At 37.5% G+C, this 21,142-nt stretch overlaps 1 pseudogene; it reads right to left on the bottom strand.

Moving 5' to 3' along the window:
- The window catches only part of LOC122903536, a 50,486-nt pseudogene that overhangs the window by 28,637 nt on the left and 707 nt on the right, over positions 1 to 21,142 (bottom strand).

The following is a 21,142-nucleotide window of genomic DNA, read 5'->3' as shown; positions in this document are numbered from 1 at the left end:
TGCCTCTCTGCCTAATTGTGATATCTCTCTCTGTGTCAAATAAATAAATAAAATCTTTTTTTAAAAAGTGACAAATATTATTCATCAAAAACTAGCGATAAAGATCAAACAAAAATAAGGAACACTGGAGATATATTAAATTAAGAAATAAGACCTAAGTAAGCACCGAGTCAGCAGGCTGGTGATAAGTGCACGGAGATTGTCCTTTGGGGGTTTACACAGGCTCATAGCTCTGACTCCGGCTCTTCTGCAGATGAGTAAGACCAGTTTCAAAATTCATCTTCCCTGAACCTTATGCCATCACCAGTAGTTATTTTCAGGATTGGTAGCAAGACCTGCAAAAGCCTTATCAGCTGCCACAGCTCTGAGCTGGCTTTTCCTGATGACCTTCCCCCAAAGAGTGAATGGATTCAATTTGTGTCAGCAACCACTTTATGATAGGCACGAAAATGTGAACGTTGAAAACCTGAACCAGATTTCCAATTACTATCACCTCATTTTCTGTCATTTGAGAAAGGTCATAGGCATATCACTTTTAGTTTTGACCATTGATTTAGGGAGGCACACTCCTCTTATCTCTTAGAGTTCTATGTGTTTCTGCTTTGGCAGTTCTGAAAAATCCTACGTATGTTTCCTTTTAGGTTCAGCAAAGGAGAGGAAACAGTGGTTACATCCATATAGTCAAACCGATAGAAGGTGGCTAAAGGTTGAATATGTGGAAAAAAAAATCCTTTCATTTGTAGCATTTCTTTTAAAAAAATTGTTTAAATTACATTTGGCAAATATGTAAAGAGTATTAGCGTGTTCCTTAACTGTACTGGAGCTGGAACAAGGAGGTGAAGATAGTAGAAAGTATTTAGAAAAGAGATCGTAAACAATAATAAATGGATTCTAAAATGTACCAAGAGCTTTGCATAAACTATCATACATAACCTTCAGAATCACTGGCTCAAATTATTGTTTCCATTTTACAGTGGAGGAAACCAAGGCTCAGCAGGATGAGTTAATTTGCTTAGCTCTCCCTGAATATTGGTAGATCCAGGATTTTAGTCTGGTTAGTTGATGCCAAAGACTATATTTGTTACATTTTATGGTGTGGTCTTTTCAAGTAGGCACGAAATAATGCAGAGTTACCATTTATCTTTAAAAGTAATATTTCCTTTTGATAAATCAGCTCTTGAACATTTATCAGAACAGGAGTTAAGCAGTGTTTGTACCCTGGCCTGTATGACAAGGGGCTGCCTGCTTTTTGCTTATACTTTGGAAATTGTTAGGAGACGATTCCAGGGTTAGCACTGGAAGGAACAGTGACCCACATTCGGCCTTTAATGCAACTGGACAGCAAATCTGAGAGGGGAGAATATGATATATTTCATGTTGCAAAATTTCTGGACCATTTAATAAGAGAAATTAGTGGATATATTATAAGATTTTCACTACTGAAACGAGACTAAATAAATTAGTAACAAGAGTCAAAGCAGTCATATATTTTAATAGATTTGTACACTGCAATTATACAAATTCCAGTAAGAATCTTGGACCAGTGGAGGATAGTTGTAATTGAGAAGTATAAAATTATAACTATCTCCAAAATTGCAAATACTTTTTTTAAGAACTGCAATTCAGTTGAAGTCAGTCTGACACAGTTTAGGGATGAGGCTTGGGAGCAGATAGGGGCGGAATCAAATTCCAGATATATAAGCTACTAGCTTTGTGACATGGAGTTACTCAAAAATCTCTTAGATCATTTATGTAATCTTCTGAAAAACTGGGGTTAATTGCACTGGTAAGGCAAAATATTTGAAATCATCGGGAATAGTGTATGGCCAGTAAGATCTCAATAAATGTTCATTTCTCTCTGTGTAATTAAGTGAGGCTTATATCACTGGTAATATCCTGGATATAAGTATTAAGCCAATCTCTTTATAGTGAATCTGGTACACAATTAATCCAAAGCAAAAAAGAGAATTTCTGCTTCCTTTACAAATGTGATTCTTTATTACAAATATCTATTTAATGGAATTTGCATTGGCTTTTAACAGAGAATTTCTTTATTGTGTTTCTTTTCTATTATAAATTTCTTCAACCCTTGTCATCTCTCCCCATAACGAGCTTTCTTGCTAACCCAAAGAAAAGCTGCTGAAATCCTAAGCCATCGGCCAAAAGACCAGACACTTCCCCAGAAACCCAGAAATACTAAAAGAACAATGCACATTTAAATTACATCTGCCTTCTCCTCGCTGGTTCAAAACATCTGCAGAATTTACAGATGGATAATGTGTCATTTAACGAGTATGCAAAAGACCCTTAAAACGTGTAGGTTTTAATGGTAGGTTCAATGGGTTTGATTATAATGAGTTTACTACTACAAAACAGATTCTCTTTTATTTTTCTATTATTGGTGAAATTTTAAAAATCTACCCAAATACTTCTGAACTTATCTGGAAGAAAAATCTGTATTCATCAGACTTTATTAATCTGAACTGGAAAGCAAAATCCCCATGTCCCCAAGCATACCACAGAAACAGTTGCTTGTAAGAAAAAAGAATTTAGAAGTAGAATTAGCTCCATTGTAACCACAGGGAAGGAAACAACCAGACAAATGTTATACTTTGGTCAAAATTTCTTCAAGCAGTAGGAATATCTTGACAATAAAGAAGAGTTCATGGAAAGTAAATATTGATTACATTGCCAGTTATTTTTCTCTCTTGGTGAAAAATAATCAGAGTGACATAGAAATTAGTTGCCTATAGCAGATATGCTGAGGATAAATCTAGTGTTTCAGAACACAGTATACTATGGAGAGTATTAGATTCTAGTTATGTGTTAAAATGAATGCTTGTGACAAATTATACCATTTAAACAGACAACATCTATCTTATCAGCTAGGATGATTCTAAGAAACTGACAGAGAGTTTACTTCTGTCTCTTTCGGTTTCCCATCTCACTTTCTCATTCTTTCCCTCCTCTGGTTGCTTCCCGATCTACTCAGTGAAAACAGAGCTACTCTCAAAGGAATGAATATGATACTGTCAGAAACACAATTTGCTGAGGTCTTTGGAAGTCTTATGATCTTTTTTGCATGCATTTATATTTTTCTTTTATGATCAGAAGGTAAATGAGGTAGTTTGAAAATTTATATAACAATAAACTTATTATATAGCATATAAAAATATATTAGAATATAAAGATATATTCTAAAAATATATTTACATATGCAAATATATAATTGGTTTTAATTATATATTATACAAGTATATTATACAAACATACATAGAGGATTAAATTGGATCATAATAAAATGAAGAAAGATACAAAGAAAAAAATTACAATATTATAATGGGATCAGGGGAGATTTGTAGCATTGCCTATCTACAGTGGGTTAATAACTGTCTTAACCTTTCCAACAACCAAAGCAAACAGTAAAATACGTGTCACAATATCTATTAAGAAAAGCAGATGCAGGGCGCCTGGGTGGCTCAGTCTTTAAGCATCTGCCTTCAGCTCAGGTCATGATCCCAGAGTCCTTCTCTGTGGGGAGCCTGCTTCTTCCTCTCCCACTCCCCCTGCTTGTGTTCCCTCTCTCGCTGTCTCTCTCTGTGTCAAATAAATAAATAAAATCTTTTTTAAAAAGTAGTTGAAAACTTGATTACTTGAAATCTGACTCTGATAACTTCTGGAAAGTTCTTCAGTAGTCTTAATTTCACTAAAACAAATAAAATCTTCAATTTCTTTTAGCTGTTTCATCATATCACTTAATGTAGGCTAAAAGAAGAAAGGAAAAAAATATATAATCTGTTACAGGGGGTCCCAAACTTGTTAGATAGGTGACAAAACAAGCTTACTATACATACTGACCCCTGGGTTCTATGTTCCTGTGGAATCAAGTCTGGAATTCCTTATATTTTGTTTAGCTTTTTTTTTTTTTTTAAATCATCTTATTGCAATTACCAGTCTTTTGTTTTTTATTTTATTTTCAAATTCTGTGGGGCAAAATTATATTTTATTTCAGATCAAACCCAATTCTATTTTGACTTTTGAATATGACCTGGTTGGCCTTAGACTATTTAACCTTGCTTAGATTTATTTAATAAGTAATGAGAAATATCTATAAAAATAATAATAAATATGTGTGTAAATCTTGATATGTAGTTCGTAAATTTGTTGAACGTTGACTGAAATGCAGAAGATACCACTCGGGTACATAGTAAATACTCTACATTTTAGCTGCTGCTCTTCTCTCTATTTCAGGAAAGTTTTGTTTCCTGTTAAAGAAATATTTGGTATTGGGGCACCTGGTTAAGCTTCTGCCTTTGGCTTAGGTCATGATCCCAGAATCCTGGGATGGAGCCCCACATCGGACTCTCTGCTCAGCAGGGAGCCTGCTTCCTCCTCTCTCTGCCTGCCTCTCTGCCTACTTCTGATTCTGTCAAATGAATACATAAAATCCTTAAAAAAAAAACAAAAGAAATGTTTGGTATTGGTAAAGATAACTATAGGATCAGTCTGTTCTTCTGGTCCTTCAAATTATACCATGTAAACAAATGGATTATTTGCCAATGAAGGTAGCAATAATCGGTTCTGGATTAGGGGGCACTTGCCGTTATTTAAAGCTTCCCTATGACCCTGCAATTGCACTCCTGGGTATTTACCCCAAAGACACAGATATCGTGAAAAGAAGGGCCATCTGTACCCCAATGTTTATAGCAGCAATGGCCACAGTCGCCAAACTATGGAAAGAACAAAGATGCCCTTCAACGGATGAATGGATAAGGAAGATGTGGTCCATATACACTATGGAGTATTATGCCTCCATCAGAAAGGACGAATACCCAACTTTTGTAGCAACATGGATGGGACTGGAAGAGATTATGCTGAGTGAAATAAGTCAAGCAGAGAGAGTCAATTATCATATGGTTTCACTTATTTGTGGAGCATAACAAATAGCATGGAGGACAAGGGGTGTTAGAAAGGAGTAGGGAATTTGGGTAAATTGGAAGGGGAGGTGAACCATGAGAGACTATGGACTCTGAAAAACAACCTGAGGGGTTTGAAGTGGCGGGGGGGGTGGGAGGTTGGGGTACCAGGTGGCGGGTATTATAGAGGGCACGGCTTGCATGGAGCACTGGGTGTGGTGAAAAAATAATGAATACTGTTTTTCTGAAAATAAATAAATTGAAAAAAAAATACGCTGTCATTTTCATTCACAATTTTCAGATATGCTTTCCAAATAGTTGGGCCAGATGCATCATTACTGTGAGTGTCTGCTGAAGTTGGAGTCCGAATTTCAAATCCTCTGTGTTTTAATCCATTTGCTTTCTTTCTTTCCTCTAGTGGATGGACCATGGGTCCTCCTTTTGTGTTAACACACACACACACACACACACACACACACACACACAAAATCATTTAGTTATTAATACAGCCCCATGATGCAGATATGTTTTTTCTGTATCCTTTTTACATATAAAGAATGAAGGTACAGCAACTTTGAGAGATCCACCCATAGTCACAGAGCTGGCGGTGACGGAGCTATAACTGAGGAATCTGTTTATTTGACTCTGACTCGATGTCCTTTTCCAAGGACATGCCCTCAGGAACCATGTGTCTGGTGGGAATGGGAATTTCCCTCTGCACAGAATTTAGGCTCCGTGGTATTACACGGGTTTGACAACCAGTTCTCTAATGTACCAGCATCTGTAAGGTGTTTTCTAGTTTCCCCCCCCCCCAGGCTTTTGAGTTATAATTGATGAATTAAAAGTTATTTAAGGTACACAAAGTGAAAATTTCCTATACCTGTACCCTGTGAAATGATGACCACAATCAAGCTAATTAATACATCCATTATCTCACGGTTATCTTTCTCTGTGGGTGAGAACACAAGATCTATTCTCCTCGCAGGTTTCAGTCATGCAGGATAGTATTATTTTTTTTTAAAGATTTTATTTATTTATTTGACAGAGATCACAAGTAGGCAGAGAGGCAGGCAGAGAGAGGAGGAAGCAGGCTCCCCGCCGAGCAGAGAGCCCCATGTGGGGCTCGATCCCACGACCCTGAGATCATGACCTGAGCCAAAGGCAGAGGCTTAACCCACTGAGCCACCCAGGTGCCCTGCAGGGTAGTATTATTAACTACAACCATGATGCTATATATCAGATCTCCAAACCTTATTCATTTTATAACTGAAAGTTTTGTACCCCTCGACCAATCTCTCCCCATTTCTTCCACTCCCAGCCCTTAGTAACCAGCACTTTACTCTCTGATTTCAAGAGCTTAGCATTTTGTTAGATCCCACATATAGGTGACATCATATAGTATTTATTCCTTTTTCTCTTTCTGACTTACATTACTCAGAATAATGTTCTCCAGATCCATCCACACTGACAGGATTTCCTTCTTTTTATGGCGGAATAATACTCCATTGTGTATATATACTAAATTTTTAAATCAATTCTTAGTCACTGGGCACTTAGGCTGTATCCACATCTTGGCTGTTGTGAATAACACTGCAATAAACATGGGGGCACCGCTACATCTTTGAGGTAGTGATTTCATTTCCTTTGGACATATACCCAGAAGTGGGATTGCAGGAGCATATGGCAGTTCTATTTTTAATTTTTTTAAGAAACTCTGTACTGTTTCCCATAATAGTTGTTCCAATTTACATTCCCACCAACAGCACAGGAGGGTTTAGTTTTCTTCACACCATCACCAATACTTCTTCTCTCTTGTCTTTTTGATAATAGCTATCCTAACAGGTGTAAGGTGATACCTCATTGTGGTTTCGATTTGTGTTTCCCTGATGTTTAAAAATGTTGAGCACATTTTCTTACACCTGTTGGCCAATAGTATATCTTCTTTGGAAATATATCTATTCATATTCTTAGCCCATTTTTAATCAGATTATTTGGGTTTTATGTTGTTGAGTTGTATGAGTTCTTTATATGCTTTGGCAATCAACCTGTTATTGGATAGAGGGTTTGCAAGTATTTTCTCTCATTCTGTAGCTTGCCTTTTCGTTTTGTTGATTATTTCCTCTGTTGTGCAGAAGTTTTTAGTTTGATGTAGTCCCACTTATTTACTTTTGCCTTTGTTTCCTGGGCTTTTGGTGTCATATCCAAAAAAATGACCAAAATTAATGTCAAGGAACTTTCCCCCTATGTTTTCTTTAGAATTTTATGGGTTTAGGTTAAAAAAGATAAGAGAGAGAGAGAGAGAGACATTTCTTTGTTCAAATATATTTGGAAAACACTTGGTAAGACAAGTTAACCTAATGAAACTTTAATTAACATTTAAAAATTTTTGAATAGTTCTATTTATCACCGAACTCTGAACCATTGATTTGCCAGAGTATAAGATGTAGTCCGCCTTTGCTCTCTGCCTCAAATCTCAATCCCCCTCAAACCCTATCTCTACACATCTGTCAGAGATATTTCATTCAAGTACAAATCCTCAAATCTTAGTATTGTGGCCCTCAGAGGCTCTACCTCAGCCTTGGAATTAAACCCATGTCCCTCAGGTTGGTGTGAAAAGCCCTCAAGACCTCTGTGTGGTGGACCTTCCTGGCCTCTGGCACACTCATTACTTTATGGAGAGCTTCTTGAATGCATTTTTCTTTTTCTTTTAGCTTTGAGCCCTTGCTTGGGCTACTCCATCTGTCTAGCATGGTTGTTTATCTCTTCTTCGTCTGACTGACTTAATTCAGGTGCTCTCTCCTCCAGGAAGACTGTGGGCCAGCTTACTATTTTTGGTAACCTTCCTCCTTGTACACCCTATACCATCACTTCTCATAGTAGTTAATTTACTGTAGTGTAAAAATGTGTGTCCTCCCGATTTTTCCAATAATTTGAAAGGGCCTTTTTATCCCAGGGTATGGGATAAGGCCAAGAGGATAGAGTGCACACTATAAAGATTTATTAAACTGAGCCCCAAACTATCTTTCAATCTTTGTGTGTATTCTCTCTCTCTCCCTCTCTCTCTCTTTCTCTCTCTCTCTCACACACACGTCTTTTTCTTATGCTGTCACTATGAGCATAGACACAGTCATGTAAATAAGATAATTGTTTTACAACTAGACCAGGATGCACTGACGTGGAATGGCAGTTTTCGCCACATCCTATATTTTTTTATTGGCGATCTTTATACTTTATGCTCCAATAGCAGGATATAGTCACAACCAGCTCTCTGCACCCCTCAGACATCAATCTTCTCAAATCTAATTGAATCAAAGCACAAGTAGTTATAAATGGAGTGCAGCCTGACAAATAGAAAAAAGAGAGAGAGAGAGAAACAGAGAGAGAAGAGACACACATCCGACCAATATTTTCCCCCTAAGAGATCCCCTTGTGAGAATACTTAATTTCCTAAAAATTTCTCTCTGTTGTTTCCAGCCTCTTTATTATCATAATTTGCATTTTTCTCAGAAACACATATCCATCCCCAACATTGCTTCTGATTCGGCACAAACTAAATACTTCCCAGAGTAGGAACTGCACACGCGACTCGGTGATATAAAATTGTCTATGTTTCTGTGGGAGGCTAGCCTTGGGTGGGAGTTTAGGATTTATGACAGTGCTGAGGGAGGTCAGGGAACACACCACAGCATGCACATCAACTTGTGGCCCCACAACGAGGCTCTTTTAGACTTGGGCTATGTGCAGCTTGCAAAATTTCCAAATAATATCCCTAAAAAGTATCTGTGTCTCTGTGCTCTGTGGGGTGTGCAATGGCTCTTGTGTCATCTACTTAGCCAAGGATTGTCCCCTGAGATGATTACTGCTGGATTCTACCTGCATTATACTATCTGTGGAAAGCCTTTCTGTCCAAAGTCTCTCTCAACACTGGGTTGCTTTGTTCTCCAAAACTGATTTCACTATAACCATCCTCCTTCTCAGGGTAAAGGGGTTACCCATGGATTGGGGGACTAGAAGGAAGTATGATAGGGACTTTCAGGGTACTAGTCACAGCCTTTTCTTGATCCAGATGTTGGTTATGGTGGTGGTGGTATTCATTTTGCAGAAGTTCATTGAGACTGGAAATTATTTCTCACTATGTAGTATGATTTAATAAAAAAGGATACTTTCTTAAAGAACCATGTACACTTTAACCAGGTGAAGGCATTTTGTCTGGTCTTGGTAATTTCACCCTACAGTCTAGTATAAAAAGAGTGGGCTTTGGGTCTGACAAATCCCCATGAGGAAACCATGTCCGCTCCTTCTCTCTGTGTGTTCTTCCCTCCTTTTGTTTCCCCACCTGCTAAATGGAAATTGTACTGCTTATTTAATAGGGTAATTGAGAGAATTGAATTGAATAAATAATAAAAAAGCCCTTAGTACAAAAAGAAGCCAGTATATAGTGGCTGCTATTATTAACAGTAGCAATACGGCTGCTGATTTCAGAGTGGATAAAGAAGCATGAAAGGCTTTTCTGGGGTGGCTGAGCTGTGGTGCAGCAGCCCTATCAAACTTTGTTAGGAGGAAGGAAAGCAGGAAACCTATGTGAAATCTGTGCCACTGTATACAGGAAGAAGCTGTGAAATGCATACGATTTCCAAAAAATGCAGATTTACCACCAGGAGTGGTCTGGTATAGAGGAGGTCTTTTTTTTTTTTTTTTAAAGATTTTATTTATTTATTTGACAGACAGAGATCACAAGTAGGCAGAGAGGCAGGCAGAGAGAGAGGAGGAAGCAGGCTTCCCACTGAGCAGAGAGCCCGATGTGGGGCTTGATCCCAGGACCCTGAGATCATGACCCGAGCCGAAGGCAGAGGCTTTAACCCACTGAGCCACCCAGGCACCCCTAAAGAAGGTCTTAATTGCCCCTTGCAGTATGAATATCCACCAGAAAACTTGTCAAACAGCTCCCCTACCCCTGAGGGCATGTTTTCACTTTCCCTTCGGTAAGCTTATTTTCTGCAGGAACATAAGCTCCAAAGTGGGAGAGTATTTTCCTTTAACCTAGGTCCCCTGAGTCTCTAGAGCCATGCCCAGGACACAGCAATGGGGGTTAAAGACGCCTACAGTTCCTGATGGGTTAATCATGTATTCTGCTATATCAAAACAGCCTGACATTTGGACAGCCGTGCACTCTTGAGCAACAACCATGGTTGCTTGGATATAATGAATTCTCATTTATAAATAATTTGAAATAGGTGAGCCCATGCCTATAGATTTAGGATGGCTGTTGGTGTGGTAAGCTTTGCCTTTAGGAGCACTCAAATTGAGTCCTCACATCTCCACTTATCCATTTGGGTTAAAAAGAGTAAGTAGTAGTGGTTCTGTTTTCATCTATAGGCTGGAGAGAAGAAAATCCACATCAGAGAACTGGTGAAGATTCGTACCTGAGAAGAGTAGCATAAAAGGTATTTAAAGAGCTCTTTAGAGGGAAGCCAACCATAAGAGACTCTTAACTCTAGGAGACAAACTGAGGGTTGCTGGAGGGGAGGTGGTAGGAGAATGGGTTAACTGGGTGATGGTCATTAAAGAGATCACTTGATGTAATGAGCACTGGGTGTTGTATGCAACTGATGAATCACTAAATTCTACCTTATAATGCAATATATGTTATCTAAATTGAATTTTAATAAAAAAATTAAAAAACAAACAAACATAAAGAGCTCTTTAGCTTAACAGTTGACTGGTTGGAATTTTCCATCAATAGGCAAGGAGAAGACCTTCCTCAGAAGATATAATGTTTATTTATAAAGGAAACTTTAAGAATTAAGGTCAAGCAGAACAAGGAAGTGGACTTCTCCTTTCCCTAGGAGATGAAAAGTATTTGTGGATGTGAAGAAGATGAAACATTTGTCCCTGATATGGGAGAAAGGTGGAGAACAGATATATTCCAGTTATATCAGATCACATTTTGATTAAGTGTCTCAAGGACTGAAAATTTTAAAATATTCTTTATGGCTATTCAAAATAAAAGCAAGAATACGTTATGATACAAGTGTGAGAAAATGCAATAATTCTCACATTTTTCCCCTAATGACAACTTCAGAGCTTAAAAATGAGTCAGTTAGCCAAATACCATATTCTTTTTTTTTTTTTTAAAGATTTTATTTATTTATTTGACAGAGCGAGATCACAAGCAGGCAGAGAGGCAGGCAGAGAGAGAGGAGGAAGCAGGCTCCCTGCTGAGCAGAGAGCCCGATGTGGGCCTCAATCCCAGGACCCTGAGATCATGACCTGAGCCGAAGGCAGTGGCTTAACCCACTGAGCCACCCAGGCGTCCAAAATACCATATTCTTATAAAATGTGTGTGTGTCTATGAGAAAAAAATGTAAAACAATCAAATGACAGATTTTGTTTAATAATAAATCATGGACTAAATAGTTTGTCTCATGACATTATATTAAAAGCTTAGAAAACAAAGTACAGATGGACTCAAATCTTAGAATAAAGAAATTCTTCAAGAACAGTGGTTAAATCAAGAAAGAAAATGATGGAAAAATTCTTCAGATGATGAAAGAATGAGTAAATATAACAAGGATAAAATGGGAAGTATTCACAAATATAATAAACATTTTATTATAAATATTTTCTATATAAAAAATCATATAGGGGCACCTGGGTGGCTCAGTCAGTTGAGTGTTGGACTCTTGGTTTCTACTAGGTCCTGAAGTCAGAGTCCTGAGATCAAGCTCCATGGGCAGCAGTTTGAGTTTGGTTTTCAAAATCATTTTTAAAATATTTTATTACACGATACCATTAGTATGTATTTTCAGGTTCATCAAGTAGTTTCAAACATTCAGAACATTTACTTTTCTCCATCATCTTTCTTATTCCAAAAAATATTAATGTTACTTCTCAATGAGGTTTGTCCTTAATGAAGTTCCAAATCTAATGACTTCCTTTTAAATATACTTACCTAACTTTTTACTGTATTTTAAAAAATGTACTAAGTTTTATTCTGTGATTTGATAAAGCCCTGGCAGATGTTATATAGACAAAACAATTCTGTGATTTTTTTAACCCCCTGGCAATTTTTAAAAAATATTTTATTTTTGAGAAAGAGATCACAAGCTGGCAGAGAGGTAGGCAAAGAGAGATGGGGAAGCAGGCTCTCTGCTGAGCAGAGAGCCCCATGCGGGTTTTGATCCCAGGACCCTGGGACCATGACCTGAGCCAAAGACAGAGGCTCAACCCAGTGAGCCACCTAGGTGGCCCCCCATGGCAATTTTTAATGCAAAGTATGGTCTATTAAACATACTGAGAAACCTGTTCAATGTAGTCATAGCTAGTATTTCTCAAAATTACTTAACTAAGAGATACATTATTAATTTTAATCTTAGTATTTCCCTAATTGTCAAAGGAAATTTTGTTTCAATTTAATTCTGTTCTAAAAAGCTCAAAGTGCTAAAACATGAAATTACCAAGTTAATAGATCTTAAATGAAATATATGCAAAGCTATTTAAAACTTTCAAAAATTTTGAAGTATAATATCTTATCAGATTGATCATTTAGGTTTTGTACAAAAACAACAACAAAAAATAACATTGAATTTCTTAGCCTACTACTTGTAAACTTGAAGGCTTGAAAAATTTCCCAACTTGCTCGGAAGATATGAGGAAATGCTTTCCAAGTAACTTGGAAAAATTACAAATTGTAATTACTATATAAATGGACAGAACTTGATCATAGCTAAACTTGTTTTCAAATACAACTTCAAGGCATGGTACATCATTGGTCATGTGAAACATCCTCTTCATTTTTATGCCAGACATTTATTTACGACTTTTATGGAAGTGTCACAACTGAATCCGTATGGTAGTAAATAAACTAGAATTCACGTTAAATGTTAATAGGATGAAGATGATACAATGGGAAATTTCCACCATGAGACACTGCTATATTAGTTTGAGATTCTAATGGACTCATTACCCATCCAAGTCGTGGCTCTCTATACTTAATTGCATCTTTGCATTTTATAGATATATATGTTTAAACATTTCTGTGGCTTAAGAAAGTCAAAAACTGTTTAAATGTTGAAATATACAACATCCTCTCCAGAATATACTAGTGCTCATCAAATAAATAAAGCTAAAATGTATTTTATGAGCAGAACACAATACAGACTGCTGCAAAGCTACATGGATGTTTTAGTTAAGAGCATATTAATAGATTCTCAGTTAAATGGCATTGCATTTGAAGGAGAATGTAGTGTGATGTGTATAGGCCCTTCATCATATGCCCTTCACACTTCTCTAACATTTTCTACACCTGACCACCACAGGTATGCTCTATGGAGCTAAGCATAAGTACTTAACCAATTGTATTATGTTCTCTCACCCTTCCCTCCCGACATGAGATACCCCTTAATTTAGACCATATTCCTTTCTGCTTTGTTAATGTCAATGTGTTATTCAAGAGTCAGATAATTTAATCAGAATGTTTGCCAACCAATTTTTGATAGTCTATTTTCAGCACCATGCTGAGATGTCACCTTTCCATGGACTCCTAGTTCTCTAAACTCTCACTTAGCATATACCATCATGTACTGCAATTCTTGTACAACTTTCCTACCTTTTTAGGAGTCTATAATCTGAATTTAGGTAATATGCCATCTCTGTGTCTCAAGTAAATAGTACAACATCCAGCACTCTGTAGAATCCATTATATTCACAAAAGAAAAATAGGAAGAAAGAGAAGACAGGAGAATATGCACTAAGCATGAATAAAAAGGCAGACAAGTGAAAGAAAGATGAAAGAAGAAGTAATCTTTACCCAAATCATCCAATGACTCCCATCTCACTGAGAGTAACTGAGAGTAACCCATTAACTGATTTCTTGGTCTACAAAGCCCTACATAACATGGCCCATTTAGTTTAGGTTCTGCTCCTTCTTTTTTTTTTTTTTTTTTTTTTTTTTTTTGGTGAGAGATATAGTGTACCCATGCATTCATGTGCAGCAGTATGGGGGGAAGGGAAGAAGAAGAGGAAGGGGAAGAGGTAGAGGAAGAGAAGAAAGAGAATCTTAAGCAAACTCCATGCTCAGCACAGACCACCCTAGGGCTCCATCTCACAACCCTGAGATCACAACCTGAGCCAAAATCAAGAGTAGGACACTAAACTGACTGAGCCATCCAGTGCCCCTCTCTTCCTTCACTTCTTAAGACTTTTTCCTCCCTTTAACACTGTTTCAGCTGCATTATTTTGCATTTCATCAAACCTTACAGCTCTTCTCCATGGCAGGCCTCATAAGTTCTTTCCCCAGTTACTCACATGGTCTGCTATCTCATCTCTTTCAAGATTTGGCTCAAATTTCACCTTGAAGCCCACACCTCAACAGATCCCATCTCCCTTATATGCTTTTTATCATTTATCACTATAAAATAAGCTATCTATTTTATTTAGCTTCTACATTTTCTGCCTTCTATCACTGGAGTGTAAATGCCATGGAAGTAGGTATCCTTCTCTAATTTTTCTCCCAATGTATCCCAGTCCTGGAAGAATAATTCATTGATTCTGAGATCCTCACATGTATCACTTGGAGAAATGTTAACTCTATTTCTAAGAGGGAAGTATGACTTAGACCAGAGGTTGACAACTTCTGTCTGCCACCAGTTTTTGTAAAAAACTGGAACACACCCACACCCATTCCTGTATTATTTATGTCTGTTTTGTCCTACAGTAGAAGATTTGGGTAGTTGTGGCAGAAACCAGATGGCCTGAAAAGCCAAAAATATTCACCATTTGGCCCTTTATAAAAAATATTTGCCAAAGTTTGATTTACATTGTCCATTAAAATTTGCCTGATATAAAAACTTTTGTGGCTGCATATCTATGGTTTCAAATGATATCCTATTCCCAATGGCAGCTCAATGCAAATTTTGATCTATACAGTGTCATCAAAATCTATTGGGATGATTAGAGGTCTTATCACAGTTGGAATTTGGTATCTACAAACCTGTTTGATGCACTTGGAGTTTCTCACTGAGATCCAAAATGTGGAAATGGACATGGAAGTCACTGACAGAGTGTTCAAGGTCCAAATACTGGAAGAAAACAATATAAGCATTCTGTGACTAGCAAAATTAGATAGTTAGATAGACAGAAAGACAGAAAGACAAATAGGTAAATGATACATCAAGAGAGAGATATAGATGTGGATATAGATAAAGATATAGGGAGATAGAAATTAATGATTCTGCTATGAGATTGCTAAAACAAAGGTAAGACATGTGAAGAAAGAAACATCTTTCTGCCACCCAGGACATTGAGGTGCACCCTGAGATGGCCAGGTGAGAAGGCTGATAAAGAATTCCTATATGCAGTAGCAGAAAGAGAAGCTGTGCCAAGGGTCTCAGTGTGAAAAGAACAGAGAGAGCGACAGTGACAGTGGGAGACCAGCAAGCAGGCTATAAACACCAACTAGAGAAAGATGGGATCATGGCCCAGGGGCACTGGGACAAGAGCACCCAGAGGGGCAGGAAGGCAGAAACATCAGGATCAGTGCAGAGACATGGGAAATTCTTCCCCTTGGGACCTCTTGAGAGGTACTAGAAAGGGGAAGAGCTGAGCTCACTGCGCTGGGGGGAGGCAGTGGTGGGGGTATTGTCCTAGCTGACTTGAGGCTAAACCTTGGCCCAAGCTACTTTATTTTTCTTCATACATATAATGTGCTTCTGCTTTCATAAATAAATTTGTATCAAACACAAAACCTCTAGGATATTTCAGACAGATAAGTTGCGGGTAAGTAAAACTATTGTGATTTTATATATATATATATATATATATATGTACAGAATTCATATGATGTGTTAAGTATGACATGTAGTGAGAGAGTAGAGCATGTGTATCAAACAAGGGAAGGGATGAGGACTCAGAGATATTTATGAACTAAATAGTCATGATATAGAAATATATAAGGATCACTAAATGTTCAGGGTACACTCAATAGGCATGGGTTCTTAATTTTCATGAAATTTTAATTTAACCACATGTCAGTAAGACCCATTCTGGCCCCATAGGTTCTCTGCTCACTAAAACACAAATCCCATGACTTTTCACTGAGCTGATTGCCAAGCTACTGCGGTGCCAAGCTACTTGACCCTGTGTGTCTCAAATAGAGCAAGTACGTTATTAGCCCGGGGCACTTTCTCTCTGTGGGTCCCACGGTTTGAACCTAAGGTCTGTCCTTGTATCCACACCATCAATAGGAAGGCTGATGTGGCAGACCAGGTGTCTGGACATGTGAGCATTGTAGTGCCCAGAATTCTGGTAGCGAGGATCTTCCATCTCATGTGCACCCTATCCCGAGTGTCTGGACATCTGCCAGAGTGCTTGTCACTCTGTGATGTGACTTGATCAGCTGTGTGATTTTAAAAGTTGTGTGATTTGAGCATTTTAATCTGGGTGACTTGCTGCATGGTGCCGACTGGGAAAGCATGCCTGGTATTGAGCTTCAAGGGCACTAATGCATTCAGACAATTTCCCACACAGGAGTGTCAACCATCATTTTTCACATAATATATTCATTTGTTTAGTTTTAAGACCTATACAAGTTCATGGAGAATGAAAGTTACTCTGAAAGTATTTGTAGAATGAAAGAATAATACTTTTAAAGTGTTCTGACTTGGACCCACCCCTGTTGTGACGCTGGGAATATTCGCACAACATACAGATGAACCTTGAACAGGAATTTCAAGCACCTACAAAACAAAGGTTCTTATATTAATCCTTGTATTCTCCTAAATGCTAGAAACAATTCTCAGATCATATAATTCAACTTAATAGTTATAATAGTGAAAGATAAAGGTTATATAGCACCTACTGCATAAGGTGTAACTCTAAATAACATATGATGGATGAGTCCCAGGGAGGGTACGTAACTTTTGCAAGGTCATGAAAGATTCAAATCTTAAAGTCCCACTTGTTGATTTTAAATAATTGATTTAAGGTCATGTGGTTTGGAAGTGATGGAATTAATACCAGAAGGTAAATACTCTGATGTTCATTCAAACTTCCTTCCAATAAAACTCTGCTGACACCAAGTATTTATAAACTCCTGAATATGCAATAGTGAAAAATTAATACAATATTAATAATACATTGTAATAAAGTATTATAATTTTATATAACATATAAAATAAAAATTTTAAAATGGAGTGTTAAATAAATAATTATAAAACAATTATTAATGAACTTTTAGAAATATTTCCTTTATCAAGGATGTTTTTGGTTTATATATTTTTATTTATTATTTTTTTATTTTTTATAAACATATAATGTATTTTTATCCCCAGGGGTACAGGTCTGTGAATCACCAGGTTTACACACTTCACAGCACTCACCATAGCACATACCCTCCCCAATGTCCATAACCCCACACCCCTCTCCCAAACCCCTCCCCCCAGCAACCCTCAGTTTGTTTTGTGAGATTAAGACTCACTTATGGTTTGTCTCCCTCCCAATCCCATCTTGCTTCATTCATTCTTCTCCTACCCCCTTAACCCCCCATGTTACATCTCCACTTCCTCATATCAGGGAAATCACATGATAGTTGTCTTTCTCCGATTGATTTATTTCGCTAAGCATAATACCCTCTAGTTCCATCCACGTTATCACAGATGGCAAGATTTCATTTCTTTTGCTGGCTGCATAGTATTCCATTGTGTATATATGCCACATAGGGAATCTTTTTCTAAATGAACTTATATTTTTAATTTTGGTGCCCATGTTGTTCATCACCAGTATATAGAAGTACAGTTGATTTTTGTGTTTATCTTGTGATATCTTGTGTTATCTTGTGATATCTTGTGAACTTTCTGAACTGACTTCCTCTTAGACTCATAGTATTTAGATGTATTTCTTTTAGTTTTTAAGTATTTGGAGATTTTTCAGTTATATTTATACCTTGATTTTTAGTATGATTCCACTGTGGTAGGAGAACACACTCTGCATGATTTCAATTCTTTTGAATTTGTTGAGATTGGTCCTACGACCCAAGTTATGATTTATCCTCCTGTATGTTCCATGGAACTTGAAAAAATTTATCGTGCTGTTATTGAGGTGAAATATCCTATAAATATCAATTAGATACTGTTCGTTAACAGTATTGTCCTAGTCTTCTACAGCCTTGTTGATTTTCTGTCTTGGTATGATATTCATTGTTGACACAAGCATGTTGATATAAATGTGTTATCATGTATTTGTCTATTTCCCACTTCAATTCTATCAGTTTCGGTTTCATAGATTTTTTGGCTCGTTGTTTAGTATATGCACATGTAGGATGGCTATATCTTCTTGATAGGTTGACCCTTTAACCATTATACATTTCTGTCTCTGTCTCTTCATTCTGAAGTTTACTTTATCTGATATTAATATAGTCACTCCTACTTTCTTTTCTTTTCTTTCTTTTTTTTTTTAAGATTTTTAAAATCTATTTGAGAGACAACTTCAGGGAAATACAAATCAAAACCACAATGAGATACCACCTCACACCAGTCAGAATGGCTAAAATTAACAAGTCAGGAAATGACGGATGCTGGCAAGGACGCAGAGAAAGGGGAACCCTCCTACACTGTTGCTGGGAATGCAAGCTGGTGCAACCACTCTGGAAAACAGCATGAAGGTTCCCCAAAAAGCTGAAAATAGAGCTACCCTATGACCCAGCGATTGCACTACTGGGTATTTACCCTAAAGATACAAACGTGGTGCTCCGAAGGGGTACATACACCTGAATGTTTATAACAACAATGTCCACAATAGCCAAACTATGGAAAGAACCTAGATGTCCATCAACAGATGAATGGATAAAGAAGAAGTGGTATATATACACAATGGAATACCATGCAGCCATCAAAAGAAATGAAATCTTGCCATTTACAATGACATGGATGGAACTAGAGTGTATCATGCTTAGCGAAATAAGTCAAGCAGAGAAAGACAACTATCATATGATCTCCCTGATACGAGGAAGTGGACATGCAATGTGGGGGGCTTGGAGGGCAGGAAAAGAATAAATGAAACAAGATAGGATCAGGAGGGAGACGAACCATAAGAGACTCTTAATCTTGCAAAACAAACTGAGGGTTGCTGGGGGGAGAGGGGTCAGGAGAGGGTGGTGGGATTATGGACATTGGAGAGGGTATATGCTATGGTGAGTGCTGTGAAGTGTGTAAACCTGGCGATTCACAGACCTGTACCCCTGTGGCTAATAATACAGTATATGTTTATAAAAAATTTTTTTTAAATAAAAAAAAATCTATTTGAGAGAGAGAGATTGAGGGAGAGAGAGCATAAGCAGGAAGGAGCAATAGAAGTAGAGAGAGAAGCAGACACCTCTGTGAGCAGGGAGCCAGACATGGGACTCAGTGCCAAGATCCTGAGATTAGGACCTGAGTTGAAGGCAGAGGCTTAACGAATTGAGCCACTCAAGCACCCCTCAAACAATCTATATTGATATATTTGAAATGAGCTTCTTATGGCAATCTATATTTTGGTTCATGTTTTATAATCTATCCCTCCAAACTCTGTATTTTAATGATGTACTTAGATCATTTAAATGTAAGGGTATTTATCAAAAAGCCAGGGCATAAGTCTGCAGTTTTATTTATTGTTTTCTGTTTTGCTGTTGTTATCATTTCCTTTCGTTTTCTTTTTCCAGTTTGCCTGTGGCTTACTGGAACACTTTTTAGAATCCCATTTTAATTCATAAAGAGAGTTCTTGAGTACAGAATTGTAGATTTTTTTTCTAGGCTACATTCAGTGTAATACAATTTACCATGCTCTACTTCTGTCATTATTTAGAAAAGTTCAAGTAAAAAATAATGATAAAAAGTAAAAGTTCAAATGAGCTATAGTATTCCTGTCCCCTTTATATCACATTAGCTGCTTGTCTTCTCCACCTATAGTGTAATTGTCTTAAATATTTTCTCTACATTAATTTAGAACCACATCAGATAGTGTTATAATTTTTGTTTCCATGGTCCAACATAACTTAGAAAACTCAAGATTCATAAGAAAATCAATTATTTTTACCCATTTTTTTCTTTACTGTGTCCTTTTTTTCTTCCTGATATTCCAGAATTTCATTTCTTTCTTGTTAGAAAAGTTTCTTTAGCCATTTTTTAGAGTACTTCTGCTAGAAATAAGTTTTTCCTCATCTGCTATTTCCTAGTTTTTCATTTTTGTTTTTCACTGAAGGATAATTTGACTGGATGTAGGATTCTGGTTTGATCTAATTACTGGCATGTAGGGGAAGAAGTTCAGATTCTCCATTCAGCCTCCATTGGCACCTGAGTTCGGGAACTCCCTGTTACTGTTGGGCATGAATGTGAGTCCCACCTCCCTAACAGGCCTTCACTGATACCTTTCTGGATGTATGGAACACAGCTGCTTTTTACTGCTCCCCACGTGGTATCCACTGACACCAGAAAGGGGGAGGAAGCTAGTTGTTACTGCTCCATAGAGTTAAAATCCTGGCTTTCTACTTAGCCATCTGGGGAGTTTGGGCACCTTATTTACCTGGCATGAGTGGAAATCTAGGCTCTCTCTACTCAGCACTGCTGACATGGGCAAGGGTAGAACTTACACTTTTTCTGTAGTGTTTGGTGGAAGTGCAGTGGCTGCTGTCTAAACATTTTCAAGTCTTGTTCAAGTGCAAATCTCCTGGTCTTCTGTCTTAAAATAGCAGAATTTGGGGGAAGAGCTTCTATTGTCTGCACCTATTGAAGCTATTGGGTTGTCAGATTCTTTAGCTCCAAGTCCAGGATATATAAGGGAAAAAGAAAACCCAGGGATTGCACCACCGTGTCATTTCCCAGTTTCCTGGGTGGTCAACCACCTCTTCTTCATCTTTTTTTTTTTTTTTTAAAGATTTTATTTATTCAAGAAAGAACAAAAGTGGGAGAACAGAGGTGGAGGGAGAAGCAGAATCCTTGCTGATCAGGAACCCGAGACGGGGCTTGACCCCAAGACCCTAAGATAATGACCTGAGCTGAAGGCAGACACTTAACCCTCTGTGACACCCAGGTGCCCCTGCTCTCCATCTTCTAGAACTTCTTATGCTTTTAAAAAAAAATTACTTTATTTTATTCTATTTTCAGTGTTCCAGAATTTACTGTTTATGCACCATAGCCATTGCTCCATGCAATACGTGCCATCTTTAATACCCACCACCAGGCTCATCCAACACCCCC

Source organism: Neovison vison, chromosome 3 (assembly GCF_020171115.1).
Source record: "Neovison vison isolate M4711 chromosome 3, ASM_NN_V1, whole genome shotgun sequence".
Lineage (NCBI taxonomy): Eukaryota > Metazoa > Chordata > Mammalia > Carnivora > Mustelidae > Neogale > Neogale vison.
Note: the sequence above shows the minus strand (reverse complement) of the source record. Positions and strands in the feature narration are given on the sequence as shown.